Raw genomic sequence first — 10,937 nt, 5'->3', positions numbered from 1 at the left:
TCACAGTCTGGACCTCCCACTGTTCTGATGGGACATTTTATACATCACTGTAACATCAAGTCTGGACCTCCCACTGTTCTGATGGGACATTTTAAACATCACTGTAACGCCTGGACCTCCCACTGTTCTGATGGGACATTTTATACATCACTGTAACGTCAAGTCTGGACCTCCCACTGTTCTGATGGGACATTTTATACATCACTGTAACGTCTGGACCTCCCACTGTTCTGATGGGACATTTTATACATCACTGTAACGTCTGGACCTCCCACTGTTCTGATGGGACATTTTATACATCACTGTAACGTCAAGTCTGGACCTCCCACTGTTCTGATGGGACATTTTATACATCACTGTAACGTCTGGACCTCCCACTGTTCTTATGGGACATTTTAAACATCACTTTAACGTCCAGTCTGGACCTCCCACTGTTCTGATGGGACATTTTATACATCACTGTAACGTCTGGACCTCCCACTGTTCTGATGGGACATTTTATACATCACTAACGTCTGGACCTCCCACTGTTCTGATGGGACATTTTATACATCACTGTAACGTCTGGACCTCCCACTGTTCTGATGGGACATTTTATACATCACTGTAACGTCTGGACCTCCCACTGTTCTGATGGGACATTTTATACATCACTGTAACATCAAGTATGGACCTCCCACTGTTCTGATGGGACATTTTATACATCACTGTAACGTCAAGTCTGGACCTCCCACTGTTCTGATGGGACATTTTATACGTCACTGTAACGTCAAGTCTGGACCTCCCACTGTTCTGATGGGACATTTTATACATCACTGTAACGTCTGGACCTCCCACTGTTCTGATGGGACATTTTATACATCACTGTAACGTCCAGTCTGGACCTCCCACTGTTCTGATGGGACATTTTATACATCACTGTAACTCCAGTCTGGACCTCCCACTGTTCTGATGGGACATTTTATACATCACTGTAACGTCTGGACCTGCCCACTGTTCTGATGGGACATTTTATACATCACTGTAACGTCCAGTCTGGACCTCCCACTGTTCTGATGGGACATTTTATACATCACTGTAACGTCTGGACCTCCCACTGTTCTGATGGGACATTTTATACATCACTGTAACAGTCACAGTCTGGACCTCCCACTGTTCTGATGGGACATTTTATACATCACTGTAACGTCCAGTCTGGACCTCCCACTGTTCTGATGGGACATTTTATACATCACTGTAACGTCAAGTCTGGACCTCCCACTGTTCTGATGGGACATTTTATACATCACTGTAACGTCCAGTCTGGACCTCCCACTGTTCTGATGGGACATTTTATACATCACTGTAACGTCTGGACCGCCCACTGTTCTGATGGGACATTTTATACATCACTAACGTCCAGTCTGGACCTCCCACTGTTCTGATGGGACATTTTATACATCACTGTAACGTCCAGTCTGGACCTCCCACTGTTCTGATGGGACATTTTATACATCACTGTAACGTCAAGTCTGGACCTCCCACTGTTCTGATGGGACATTTTATACATCACTGTAACATCAAGTCTGGACCCCCCACTGTTCTGATGGGACATTTTAAACATCACTGTAACGTCTGGACCTCCCACTGTTCTGATGGGACATTTTATACATCACTGTAACGTCTGGACCTCCCACTGTTCTGATGGGACATTTTAAACATCACTGTAACGTCCAGTCTGGACCTCCCACTGTTCTGATGGGACATTTTATACATCACTGTAACGTCTGGACCTCCCACTGTTCTGATGGGACATTTTATACATCACTGTAACGTCTGGACCTCCCACTGTTCTGATGGGACATTTTATACATCACTGTAACGTCTGGACCTCCCACTGTTCTGATGGGACATTTTATACATCACTGTAACGTCTGGACCTCCCACTGTTCTGATGGGACATTTTATACATCACTGTAACATCAAGTCATGGACCTCCCACTGTTCTGATGGGACATTTTATACATCACTGTAACATCAAGTCTGGACCTCCCACTGTTCTGATGGGACATTTTATACATCACTGTAACGTCAAGTCTGGACCTCCCACTGTTCTGATGGGACATTTTATACATCACTGTAACATCAAGTCTGGACCTCCCACTGTTCTGATGGGACATTTTATACATCACTGTAACGTCCAGTCTGGACCTCCCACTGTTCTGATGGGACATTTTATACATCACTGTAACGTCAAGTCTGGACCTCCCACTGTTCTGATGGGACATTTTATACATCACTGTAACTCAAGTCTGGACCTCCCACTGTTCTGATGGGACATTTTATACATCACTGTAACGTCCAGTCTGGACCTCCCACTGTTCTGATGGGACATTTTATACATCACTGTAACGTCTGGACCTCCCACTGTTCTGATGGGACATTTTATACATCACTGTAACGTCCAGTCTGGACCCCCCACTGTTCTGATGGGACATTTTATACATCACTGTAACGTCCAGTCTGGACCTCCCACTGTTCTGATGGGACATTTTATACATCACTGTAACGTCCAGTCTGGACCTCCCACTGTTCTGATGGGACATTTTATACATCACTGTAACGTCCAGTCTGGACCTCCCACTGTTCTGATGGGACATTTTATACATCACTGTAACGTCTGGACCTCCCACTGTTCTGATGGGACATTTTATACATCACTGTAACGTCCAGTCTGGACCTCCCACTGTTCTGATGGGACATTTTATACATCACTGTAACGTCCAGTCTGGACCTCCCACTGTTCTGATGGGACATTTTAAACATCACCTACTGTTTTAAAGGGTTCATCTGGGATTGGTATATCCATTTTTCTAAACATTTAAATTAATTATATATTGGGTGCCGTTGATTCTTGAAGAATGTAACTTATAAATGCCCGATCACTCAGCTGTTTGCAAGTGGCGGGGTGACCTGTTGTTATTTTTCAAATCCTAGATTGCCCCTTTTTAAATGATCAAGTGTTATTTTTAGTCTTGTAGTGCAGACATGAATCCCTAATGGCCTTTAAATGAGTTGTAACTTGTTCTGTCTCGTCTCTGGCAGCAGAACAGATCTATTATAGTCGGCCAGTCAGGATCAGAGGAGAGAACTAACTAGTCCTGATGGTGACTGAAACTCTCTCCATTTGTTTTCACTGTGTACCTCCCTGATGGGATGGCCTAACTCAGAGGGCTTTAGATTGTGTGTGAGTGTATAATCTGCACGTGTGTGTGTGTGTGTGACAGGAAGCCTGCTCCTGTGTGTGTGAAGGGAGGGCAGGGGCCCCAGTAAGGGCAGGAATAATATTCATAAGCAGTCACTACACACACACACTCTCCTCTGCCCTCAGGATAATCTACCCTCTCTGTTTGTTTTTCCAAAAATGTTTTACTCAGACAAGATCTATCTGCTACATCTCTTTCTCTCTGCTACATCTCTCTGCTACATCTCGCTGCTACATCTCGCTGCTACATCTCTCTCTCTCTTTCTCTCTCTTTCTCTCTGCTACATCTCTCTGCTACATCTCGCTGCTACATCTCTCTCTCTTTCTCCCTCTCTCTCTCTGCTACATCTCTCTCTCTCTCTCTCTCTCTCTCTCTCTCTCTCTCTCTCTCTCTCTCTCTCTGCTACATCTCTCTCTCTTTCCCTCTCCCTTTCTCATTCTCTCAGCCAGCACTCTTCTCTTCTTTACCACAAGGTCAGTGGAGTGGGTGAAAATGTGTTTTTTTTAACCACTCATTTTCCGTCCAGGGAGTCAACATCAGGCTGGTGTAGCGTAGGCCTAGTTCAGGTTGTGATGCTGCGGGTGTTTGACGGGGTTGGAATGAGGGGGTTGTGTTCATAACGGTACAGGGTACAGAACACTACCAGTACACTCACAGCTACAGCTCTCTCTAGTTCCTCCTCCCCTTCACCTCTCTCACTTGGTACTCTCATATTTTCTCCCACGTTCTCTTGGCTGTCGTCCACAGAAATGGAGCTGGTAGTAGATGGTGTTCAGAAGCTGTGTTACTTGCTAACATTCTTCAACAGTAGCCTATATTGGTATTAGTACTAACTCCCCCACTATCCTTCAGTTGTCTTTTGGTTTGGCCATCCTACCTGGCTGTGTGCCATCCTGCCTGCCTGCTGCTGATGACGTGGAGGTGTGCTGGGCAGGGCGACTCGTCCAGGGGCCCGGCTAAGAATAGGCCAGGAAGGAATGTGAGAGAGCCATGAAGATCCTTCATCTTAGGGAGACGGTGGGGGGAGAGAGGGAGAGAGAGGGGGAGAGAGAAAGAACGGTCAGATAAGGTAGGGGTCTATCTGAGGGTGAACAGCCTCCAGGGAACTTCAGACACACACAGCAAGCTGAACTGACCGTCCACACTCTCTCTATCTCTCTCTATCTCTGTCTCTCTGCCTCTGTGTGTGGTTCTCTCTCTGTCTCTCTCTCTCTCTCTCTCTCTCTCTGTACGGTTCTCCCTCTTGGTGTCTGCGTACAGTTCTCTCTGTCGCTGTGTGTGGTTCTCTGTCTCCGTGTGTGGTTCTCTGTCTCTGTGTGGTTCTCTGTCTCTGTGTGTGGTTCTCTGTCTCTGTGTGTGGTTCTCTGTCTCTGTGTGTGGTTCTCTGTCTCTGTGTGTGGTTCTCTGTCTCTGTGTGTGGTTCTCTGTCTCTGTGTGTGGTTCTCTGTCTCTGTGTGTGGTTCTCTGTCTCTGTCTCTGTGTGTGGTTCTCTGTCTCTGTGTGTGGTTCTCTGTCTCTGTGTGTGGTTCTCTGTCTCTTGTGTGTGGTTCTCTCTGTCTGTGTGTGGTTCTGTCTCCTCCATCCATCCCCTCTGCCCATGGAGAGTAGAACTCAGAACAAAGCACCGTCCGTCAGCCCCTTGCCTTGCTGGGTAAAAAGCAGAGGCCAGAGATGGTTCACATGTGTCAGACAGAGAGACTAACCATGATGTTTATGTTTGATCTCTTTCTAGAGAAAGAGAGGAAGGGAGGGGGGGTAGAGAGAGAGAAGTAGAGAGGGAAATGGAAAGAGAAGGAGAGAGGACTAAGGAGGGACAGAGAGAGGAGAGAGGACTAAGGAGGGACAGAGAGAGGAGAGAGGACTAAGGAGGGACAGAGAGAGGAGGAGAGAGGACTAAGGAGGGACAGAGAGAGGACTAAGGAGGGACAGAGAGAGGACTAAGGAGGGACAGAGAGAGGACTAAGGAGGGACAGAGAGAGGACTAAGGAGGGACAGAGAGAGGACTAAGGAGGGACAGAGAGAGGACTAAGGAGGGACAGAGAGAGGACTAAGGAGGGACAGAGAGAGGACTAAGGAGGGACAGAGAGAGGAAGGAGGGACAGAGAGAGGACTAAGGAGGGACAGGAGAGAAGGAGAGATGACTAGGAGGAACAGAGAGAATGAGAGAGGACTAAGGAGGGACAGAGGAGGACTAAGGAGGAACAGAGAGAGGAGAGGGGACTAAGGAGGAACAGAGAGAGGACTGAGGAGGGACAGAGAGAGGACTGAGGAGGGACAGAGAGAGGACTAAGGAGGGACAGAGAGAGGACTAAGGAGGGACAGGGAGAGAAGGAGAGATGACTAAGGAGGAACAGAGAGAATGAGAGAGGACTAAGGAGGGACAGAGGAGGACTAAGGAGGAACAGAGAGAGGAGAGGGGACTAAGGAGGAACAGAGAGAGGACTGAGGAGGAACAGAGAGAGGACTGAGGAGGGACAGAGAGAGGACTAAGGAGGACAGAGGAGGACTAAGGAGGGAAGAGAGAGGACTAAGGAGGGACAGAGAGAGGACTAGGAGGGACAGAGAGAGGACTAAGGAGGGACAGGGAGAGAAGGAGAGATGACTAAGGAGGAACAGAGAGAATGAGAGAGGACTAAGGAGGGACAGAGGAGGACTAAGGAGGAACAGAGAGAGGAGAGGGGACTAAGGAGGAACAGAGAGAGGACTGAGGAGGAACAGAGAGAGGACTGAGGAGGGACAGAGAGAGGACTGAGGAGGGACAGAGAGAGGACTAAGGAGGGACAGAGAGAGGACTAAGGAGGGACAGAGAATGAGAGAGGACTAAGGAGGGACAGAGAGAATGAGAGAGGACTAAGGAGGAGGAGAGAGGACTAAGGATGGACAGAGAGAGGACTAAGGATGGACAGAGAGAATGAGAGAGGACTAAGGAGGAGGAGAGAGGACTAAGGAGGGACAGAGAGAGGACTAAGGAGGGACAGAGAGAGGACTAAGGAGGGACAGAGAGAGGACTGAGGAGGGACGGAGAGAGGACTAAGGAGGGACAGAGGACTGAGGAGGGACAGAGGGAAGGAGAGAGGACTAAGGAGGGCCAGAGAGAGGACTAAGGAGGGCCAGAGAGAGGAGGAGAGAGTAGAGGGAAATTGAAAGAGAAGGTGAGGGGACTGAGGGACAGAGAGAGAAAAGAGGTAGATGGAGAATGAGAGAGGACAGGGGAGATGGAGAATAGACAGAGAAGTATAAAGCAGCTGTATGAGGCGTGCTTTCTCTTAGCATGGCCAGTGTCTCTACATTCATTATGGAAGTATGTACTGTAGCTTGGAGACTGTGGGAAAATGGTATTTGTCACATGCTTCCTAAACAACCGGTGTAGACTAACAGTGAAATGCTTACTGACGGGTCCTTTTCCAACAATGCAGAGTTAAAGATAAAATACAAATAAAAAATAGAAATGGTGACACAGGGAATAAATACACAGAAAATAACAAATAATAACGAGTAGAAATAACATGACTATATACTGGAAGTACCAGTACTGAGTCAATGTGCTGGGATATGAGGTAATAACATGGCTATATACAGGAAGTACCAGTACTGAGTCAATGTGCTGGGGTATGAGGTAATAACATGGCTATATACAGGAAGTGCCAGTACTGAGTTGATGTTCAGGGATATGAGGTAATTGAGGTAGATATGTACATATAGGTAGGGGGTGAAGTGACTAGGCAACAGGATAGATAATAGACGGTACCAGCTGTGTGTGTGTGTGTGTGTGTGTGTGTGTGTGTGTGTGTGTGTGTGTGTGTGTGTGTGTGTGTGTGTGTGTGTGTGTGTGTTGGGGTGTGAGCATGTAGGTAGAGTCCAGTGTGTGAGCATGTGGGTAGAGTCCAGTGTGCAAGAGAGTTATTGTAAAAAAGGGTCAGTGATGGAAGTCCAGGTAGCCACTTGATTAGCTGCTTAGCAGTCTTGTTTAGCAGTCTTGATGAGCTATTTAGCCGTTTTGATTAGCTATTTAGCGGTTTTGTTTAGCAGACTTGTTTATCAGTCTTGTGGTTTGGTGATAGAAGCTGTTCAGAGTCCTGTTGGTTCCAGACTTGGTGCATCGGTGCCGTGTGGTAGCACGGGTGCAGCTGTATAATTTTTTTAGGATCTGAGGGCCCATGCCAAATCTTTTCAACCACCTGGGGGTGGGGGAAAGAGAGCTGTCGTGTCCTCTTCACAACTGTGTGTGTGTGTGTGTGTGTGTGTGTGTGTGTGTGTGTGTGTGTGTGTGTGTGTGTGTGGACGGTTGTTGAGGTTCTTGTTGAGGTTGTTATCCTGGCACCACACTGCCAGGTGACTGACCTCCTCCCTATAGGCTTGCACCATGTGGTTTCTCTAGTCTGTTTGCACCATGTGGTTTCTCTAGTCTGTTTGCACCATGTGGTTTCTCTAGTCTATTTGCACCATGTGGTTTCTCTAGTCTGTTTGCACCATGTGTTTCTCTAGTCTGTTTGCACCATGTGGTTTCTCTAGTCTGTTTGCACCATGTGGTTTCTCTAGTCTGTTTGCACCATGTGGTTTCTCTAGTCTGTTTGCACCATGTGGTTTCTCTAGTCTGTTTGCACCATGTGGTTTCTCTAGTCTGTTTGCACCATGTGGTTTCTCTAGTCTGTTTGCACCATGTGGTTTCTCTAGTCTGTTTGCACCATGTGGTTTCTCTAGTCTGTTTGCACCATGTGGTTTCTCTAGTCTGTTTGCACCATGTGGTTTCTCTAGTCTGTTTGCACCATGTGGTTTCTCTAGTCTGTTTGCACCATGTGGTTTCTCTAGTCTGTTTGCACCATGTGGTTTCTCTAGTCTGTTTGCACCATGTGGTTTCTCTAGTCTGTTTGCACCATGTGGTTTCTCTAGTCTGTTTGCACCATGTGGTTTCTCTAGTCTGTTTGCACCATGTGGTTTCTCTAGTCTGTTTGCACCATGTGGTTTCTCTAGTCTGTTTGCACCATGTGGTTTCTCTAGTCTGTTTGCACCATGTGGTTTCTCTAGTCTGTTTGCACCATGTGGTTTCTCTAGTCTGTTTGCACCATGTGGTTTCTCTAGTCTGTTTGCACCATGTGGTTTCTCTAGTCTATTTGCACCATGTGGTTTCTCTAGTCTGTTTGCACCATGTGTTTCTCTAGTCTGTTTGCACCATGTGGTTTCTCTAGTCTGTTTGCACCATGTGGTTTCTCTAGTCTGTTTGCACCATGTGGTTTCTCTAGTCTGTTTGCACCATGTGGTTTCTCTAGTCTGTTTGCACCATGTGGTTTCTCTAGTCTGTTTGCACCATGTGGTTTCTCTAGTCTGTTTGCACCATGTGGTTTCTCTAGTCTGTTTGCACCATGTGGTTTCTCTAGTCTGTTTGCACCATGTGGTTTCTCTAGTCTATTTGCACCATGTGGTTTCTCACCATGTGGTTTCTCTAGTCTATTTGCACCATGTGGATTCTCTAGTCTATTTGCACCATGTGGTTTCTCTAGTCTATTTGCACCATGTGGTTTCTCTAGTCTATTTGCGTTAGGGCTGTGATTTAAAGAGAGGATTGTAACAGGCTTTCTGCTCTCCTATCTACAGACAAGGCCAACGCGCCATTGGTTGTAAATTTTGATGCATTTTACATTCCTGTCAGTTGGAGGGTTAGATTAGCCTTTCCAGCCAGAGGAGCGGGGTGTTAGGTTTTCTCTAGGTACAGGTCTAGGATCAGCTCCCCCTCCCCCAATCCTAACCTTAACCATTAGTGGGGAAAATGCTAGACTGACCCAGGATTAGTGTCTAGAGGTAATTTCACCTACCAGCCAGACGAGCCAGGACTTTCCCTCAGTCAGGTGACAGCCTGTTGGTTGGAGGGAGCGCCTGGTGGTATGGCACAGAGCTGTGTGTGACGGTGTGTGTGTGACTGTGTGTGTGACTGTGTGTACGCACGCGCATGTAGATTTGGTGTGTCCCGCCCCCCTCTACATGTGGGGGCGTCAAGGTTCATGGAGGATTTGTTTTCATTTCTCAGTCAGCCTACAGGAAGCCTTCTAAACTGTTGATCATTTATCCTGTTCTCTCTCTCACACACACACACACACACACACACACACACACACACACACACACACTGTTAACACTCTCTGGTTCTACAATCACTCATTGTTTACTACGTAGTGGAAACCACCCACCCAGAGTATTTGGTTGTTGTGATGGTGAGACTTTAAATGGTGATAGTCTGTCTGGCTGCTTTGTCTGGGTAACCTGAGACCTTGATGGAACCGGGTTACCTGATAGCTGGGCGGAGCTAGGCTGGGTAACCTGAGACCTTGATGGAACCTGGTTACCTGATAGCTGGGCGGAGCTAGGCTGGGTAACCTGAGACCTTGATGGAAACTGGTTACCTGATAGCTGGGCGGAGCTAGGCTGGGTAACCTGAGACCTTGATGGAACCGGGTTACCTGATAGCTGGGCGGAGCTAGGCTGGGTAACCTGAGACCTTGATGGAACCGGGTTACCTGATAGCTGGGCGGAGCTAGGCTGGGTAACCTGAGACCTTGATGGAACCGGGTTACCTGATAGCTGGGCGGAGCTAGGCTGGGTAACCTGAGACCTTGATGGAACCTGGTTACCTGATAGCTGGGCGGAGCTAGGCTGGGTAACCTGAGACCTTGATGGAAACTGGTTACCTGATAGCTGGGCGGAGCTAGGCTGGGTAACCTGAGACCTTGATGGAACCGGGTTACCTGATAGCTGGGCGGAGCTAGGCTGGGTAACCTGAGACCTTGATGGAACCGGGTTACCTGATAGCTGGGCGGAGCTAGGCTGGGTAACCTGAGACCTTGATGGAACCGGGTTACCTGATAGCTGGGCGGAGCTAGGCTGGGTAACCTGAGACCTTGATGGAACCGGGTTACCTGATAGCTGGGCGGAGCTAGGCTGGGTAACCTGAGACCTTGATGGAACCGGGTTACCTGATAGCTGGGCGGAGCTAGGCTGGGTAACCTGAGACCTTGATGGAACCGGGTTACCTGATAGCTGGGCGGAGCTAGGCTGGGTAACCTGAGACCTTGATGGAACCGGGTTACCTGATAGCTGGGCGGAGCTAGGCTGGGTAACCTGAGACCTTGATGGAACCGGGTTACCTGATAGCTGGGCGGAGCTAGGCTGGGTAACCTGAGACCTTGATGGAACCTGGTTACCTGATAGCTGGGCGGAGCTAGGCTGGGTAACCTGAGACCTTGATGGAACCGGGTTACCTGATAGCTGGGCGGAGCTAGGCTGGGTAACCTGAGACCTTGATGGAACCTGGTTACCTGATAGCTGGGCGGAGCTAGGCTGGGTAACCTGAGACCTTGATGGAACCTGGTTACCTGATAGCTGGGCGGAGCTAGGCTGCATCATGTAGCTAGTCACTCATTTCACTGTGTTCCAGTAAATCATATCCTAAATCATCTTGTTGTATCATATCAAATAAACAGATTTTTAACTGTCCATTGTTGGGTTGTGTGGAATTAGATATTTTTTTGTGTGTATGTATTATCAATCCCTAATGTGTCCAAGGCCTTTCTGTAAGCAGAGAGACTGCCTCTACAACCTATTTCTGAAAGAAGTTTCCTTTCAAATGTAGGTTCTAATATGGAGCTAGAGGTTCTCTGTGTGTAGGTTCTAATATGGAGCTAGAGGTTCTCCTTCCGTGTG

Source organism: Salmo salar, chromosome 17, assembly GCF_965601325.2.
Source record: "Salmo salar chromosome 17, fSalSal1, whole genome shotgun sequence".
NCBI lineage: Eukaryota > Metazoa > Chordata > Actinopteri > Salmoniformes > Salmonidae > Salmo > Salmo salar.
The sequence above is the reverse complement of the archived record's forward strand: the minus strand, read 5'-3'. Positions refer to the sequence as shown.